The sequence below is a fragment of the Schistocerca cancellata genome, chromosome 3 (assembly GCF_023864275.1).
Source record: "Schistocerca cancellata isolate TAMUIC-IGC-003103 chromosome 3, iqSchCanc2.1, whole genome shotgun sequence".
Classification (NCBI taxonomy): Eukaryota; Metazoa; Arthropoda; class Insecta; order Orthoptera; family Acrididae; genus Schistocerca; species Schistocerca cancellata.
Genome location: NC_064628.1, coordinates 747,103,198 through 747,108,659, shown reverse-complemented (window position 1 = coordinate 747,108,659; position 5,462 = coordinate 747,103,198). Strand labels below are relative to the sequence as shown.

The 5,462-nt window shown below is 43.6% G+C and overlaps 1 non-coding gene across 1 annotated transcript; it reads right to left on the bottom strand.

The window, feature by feature from the left end:
* Positions 1 to 4,624: 4,624 nt before the first annotated feature.
* On the bottom strand, positions 4,625 to 4,699 carry Trnat-ugu (transfer RNA threonine (anticodon UGU)). Its single transcript has one exon. It is a non-coding gene; the product is annotated as a tRNA-Thr (tRNA).
* Positions 4,700 to 5,462: the final 763 nt, after the last annotated feature.

Here is a 5,462-nt window from a genome sequence, read left to right as displayed (position 1 = left end):
AAAGGTGTGCAGTATACTGCTGCATCCATTTTCAATAAGCTACCACTCGAATTCAAAAATCTTATCAGTAATACACACGCTTTCATATGTAAACTGAAGAGTTTCCTCATGGGTCACCCCTGCTGTTCTGTCGAGGAGTTCCTTGAAAAATTAAGCTGATTCTTATTGTATTCTTGGTTGCGTTTACTTAAACTTATGGACTGCCTTTTTTCGGTTCATAAACATTTATTTTTATCTGTTATTACTTTTATGTTGTAATTTAATGTACTGACACATTCCATAACCTTGGAGATTTGCTCCTTAATTTGGTCCCACGGAACTTGACGTGTAAATAAATAAATAAGGCGGTCGATAGTCGTGTTGGTGACCCACTGCTGTCCGGGGCGCGTCCAGACACGTCTTCGGACCGGAATCTCGTTGACTGGAGTGGAATTGTATTCAGTGATGAGTCCCGCTTCGAGATGAGCTCCGATGGCTAAGGAAGAAGTTCGGACAGCGGTGATGTACCAACCTATCTGTCGACCGCCGTGTAGCCCAACATGGGGGAGTGATGGTCTGGGGTGCCATTTGTTTTCATGACAGAACCCCTTTGGTTTCATCAGCGGCATTCTTATAACACAGTTGTACGTCGATGATATTCTACACACCATTTTGTTGCCCTTCATCAAAAGCCATTTTGTGTTCACATATCAGCAAGATAATGCACGCCCGCACACGCTTGTCATCGCGTTTGCCAAAGCCTACTTTATCTACCAAAGTCACCGGTTATCTTCCCAACTGAGAATGTTTGGAGCATTATGGGCAGGGCCTTCCAACCAATTCGGGATTTAGACGATCTGACGTGTCGATTTTATAGAATGTGGCGCTCTATCCCTCAGAAGAACCCCCAACAACTTTGTCAATCAATCCTTAGCCGAACAGATGCTTGAATAAGGGCCACAGGTGGAACAACGTTTTATTGACGTACTCATTTTGTGAATCTCTTTCTCTTGAATAAATCATCCAGTTTTTCTGAAATTATAATCATATTTTTGTCTGTACATATAGATCACATCAACCAATTTCCGTCCAATTTAGATAATTCCTTCATGGTTTGTCGTTTTTTTTTTATCTTAGACTGTACATTCACAAGAAGTTAAACTTTCCAGTTTTTCTGCTTTGATTCCTACTCATTTTGATTCGTTGTACAGTACTTGACACCATCACTATCACTGCTGTTTATCCCTGTGAAAATGGTATATGTGTACATAAAATTTCATGAAAATTAACCAACTTGTCATCCAGAATTGTTAACGCATGCCACTGAGGTGGCAGCCAGATCGAGATCTTGGAGGTGGTGGCGTTAAGCTCTTGATCAGATTTTGTGCCAGTGTCCTATATTACACTCAGAAATCCTTCTCATTGTCTCGAGCATGTGACACTGTAGGTGGTGATCCGACCGTCGGATTGGGACGTCAAAGCTCTGCAGCCCATTGGTGTTGTTGGGCGGTAGAAGCTGTGTGTTCACTGTGTTTCACTAGTTCAGGTAGAGTACGATGCCTCGCAGCAGTTCAATAGGGAGTGACATCACGTGCTACAGGCGAACAGATGCGCAGCGTACTGTACAGTGAAACAGCGTCATTTGTTGGTCCTTTAAATCGTTCTGTTCTTCTATGTTTCATGGTGACCTCTGAAGCTTGTAGTATGTTTAACAGTTGAGCGTTGATGTTTAGACTTCGCCGATAATATTTAATGAGAACAAAAATGGCTCTAAGGACCACGGGACTTAACATATGAGGTCATCAGTGCCCTAGACTTAGAACTACTTAAACTACCTAACCTAAAGACATCACACACATCCATGCCGGAGGCAGGATTCGAACCTGCGACCGTAGCAGCAGGGCGTTTCTGGACTGAAGCGACTAGAACCGCTCGACCACTAAATGAGAACAACGAAGTTTTATTTTCTGACATGCAACCTATGATGGTGTATTCATGAAAGTAATGATAAGACAGTCAAATTTTCCTCATTTCTTAGGTTTACCATTTGCCTTTTTTCAAAGACGGTAATCTGAGGTAACTGCACGCTGTAGATTCGAGCACTAGGGCCAGAATCACTCATTGTACCTATAAGCGACTCACAACTCCGATAAAATGCTAAACCTCCCAGACTTGTTAACTGTCCTCTACATTTTCGACAGCAGTGCCCATCATTAGAAACCAAACAGCAGGTAAATGAACTTTTGATAGACTTCTGTGACATTCGCCAGTAAAGTTGTGGAAATCTATTTCGTGTATAGTTTACTTAACTGCTGTAAATCTGACAATGAGAGGGTGTAGAGATCGTGATAGAACACAAAATGTGAAAACAGTTTCAGTGCAGCTTAACTTAAACAGTGAAGCAGAAAAGGCTGTGCATAATTTTAATTACTAGAGTTTTGCTGTTTCCGACAACAGAAAAACGCTTTTATTTGGTCACATTTGTGTGTACGTAGTTCACTTATGTGAGACAGCGTTATGAGCACCTGCAGAGTTTGAATCTGTCCTCGATGCGGTCCTCCATTTGGTCTGTCGATCGAACTGTGCGATGTCCAGAGTTGTGGGGCATTCGAATGTGACATATATTGGACGGTATGGGGAAGAAAGGGCAGACATACCAGTTGTCAAGGTTCCATTTGACAACCTCTGACCACCACAACGGAGGATCGCCGCATCGTCCACCGAGCGCATCATAACCTCTTCAGGTGGCGCCTGCGCTCGAGAACAAGCAATGGACTCCCCGCAACATTCCGCAGAACTGGTCAGAAAGCAGCAACAGCCGGACTACAAAATGAACGTACCATGCACAGGTACCGTTAACGTGAATACTGCTTGTAAGTCTCAGATCCGTTCTAGATCAGGTTTGTAGAGGAAACAGAGAACGCGTTCAGTTAGTAAACACGAAAGCATCACGGAAATGCCCAGCCTATTTCATTGACAGACGCTGTAAGAGAGGCACTTTCCGCCCCGATGTGCCTTGCAGCTGATGTTCCTATGGCTTACTACTCCTAGAAGACTCTGCGAATATATTGTTTCCTCCTATATATTTCCGAAGAAAAGATCATTAAGGTAAAATTAGAGGGTCGAGCTCACATGGGGACTCACAAGCAATCGTTCCCCCGCGAATAATTCGTGACTGGAACGGGAAAAGGGCGAGGTGACGGGAGTACACAAAGTATACTCAGCCACACGTCGCAATGTGGTTTGTTGAGCGTAGATGTAGATGTGAGACTCGTCGTAAGCTTCCCTTTCTGGTTCACACGACGGATCCTGAGCGGGATCTGCCGAGTTCTAACAAGGCAACCTCCCCATCGCACCCCCCTCAGACTTAGTTATAAGTTGCCACAGTGCATAGGACTTGAAAAACTGAACACAGATCAATCGAGAAAACAGGAAGAAGTTGTGTGAAACTATGAAAAAATAAGCAAAATATACAAACTGAGTAGTCCATGCACAAGACAGGCAACATCAAGTCTAAGTTGAACTCAGGAGCGCCGTGGTCCCGTGGGTAGCGTGAGCAGCTGCGGAACGAGAGGGCCTTGGTTCAAGTCTTCCTTCGAGTGAAAAGTTCAATTTTTTATTTTCAGACCATTATCAAAGTTCAGGCACTCACACATAATCAACTTCGCTCTCCAAAATTCCAGGACATGTTCAGATTTGCTTGGACATATGCAGGATTTGACGGTCTACACACGGAAAAATTTGAAAACGTTAAAAACATATGTTTTGACAGAGCACAGGCAAAAGTGTACTACTATGAAACTGTTGGATTCATTTGTTGCAGTTTATGTGACAAACTCTTATGTTTTCATCACTTTTTTGGGAGTAATTTTCACATCCACAAGAAAACCTAAATCGGGCAACGTAGAAGAATCTTTTTACCCATTCGCCAAGTGTACAAGTTAAGTGGGTCGACAACATATTCCTGTCATGTGACGCACATGCCGTTACCAGTGTCGTATAGAATATATCAGACGTGTTTTCCTGTGGAGAAATCGGTTGACCTATGACCTTGCGATAAAATGTTTTCGGTTCCCATTGGAGAGGCACGTCCTTTCGTCTACTAATCGCACGGTTTTGCGGTGCGGTCGCAAAAAACACACTAAACTTATTACAGTCTCGTCTCGTCAATGAACGAATGGACAGATCATAACTTTGCGAAAATCAAGAAAAACTTTTCGCTCGAGGGGAGACTTGAACCAAGAACCTCTCATTCCGCAGCTGTTCACGGTAACCACGGGACCACGGCGCTCCTGAGCTCAGATTAACCTTGATGTTGCCTATCTTCGCATGGACTACTCAGTTTGTATATTTTGCTTATTTTTTCATAATTTCACACAACTTCTTCCTGTTTTCTCGATTGATCTGTGTTCAGTTTTTCAAGGCCTATGCACTGTGCGAACTTATAACTAAATCTGAGGGGGGTGCGATGGGGAGGTTCCCTTGTAAGCTGCTTCCGTGCAGGGAGCTTCGCATGTTTTCGCATAACGGTTGCAGTTCTATTTCATTGTAGGACCTACATTGAATACGAAATTAGAGCTATGTATTAATACCTTCAGCTGCTGACGGGCGTTGATGTATATCAACGGGGACAGGTGAAAATATGTGCCTCGACCGGGACTCTAACCCGGGATCTCCTGCTTACAGGGCAGACGCTCTATCCAGCTGAGCCACCGAGGGCACAGAGAACAGTGCGACCGCATAGACTACCTCACGCACGCCTCCCGCGAGACCCACATTCTCACCTTGTATGTCCACACACTACATTCGTAGTGTCCCTACCCTACACAGTCATTACTCGTGGAAGACATTCTTACCAAGTCCCGTAAGAGTTCGTGCAATATGTGTGCATCCGCACAGAAGAAGGTCATGGCCGGTATTGCCGGAATTATATACTTATATGGACCATATCCATATAAGTATACATTGAATACAGTTGGTGGTGGAATGTTTACTGCTGTTAAAGTAATTTACCTTGCAGTGAAACTGAAATAGATAGCTTCTGTGAGTTGGTATAATTAGAGATTATATTTGACAACCGGAATAAACAAATAATTAGTTCCTTGTACTGACCACCTGACCCGCATGTACAGTTGCTGAACTATTCAAAGAACATTTCGGTCTCATTTCAGATAGTGTAAGTAGGCTGTATAGGTTTTTTTATTGGTAACGCCACGTAGCGCTCTGTATGAAAATCACTGTCTGTGCTGTGTGCAGTCTGTGGCTGGTTTGCATTGTTGCTGGCTACTGTAGTGTTGGGCAGTTGGCTGTTAACAGCGCGTAGCGTTGCGCAGTTGGAGGTGAGCCGCCAGCAGTGGTGGATGTGGGGAGTGAGATAGCGGAGTTTTGAGAGCGGATGATCTGGACAGAGACAGTAAATTTGTAATATTGGATATCATGGACTGATATAGATATTATGACTTTTGAACACTATTAAGGTAAAT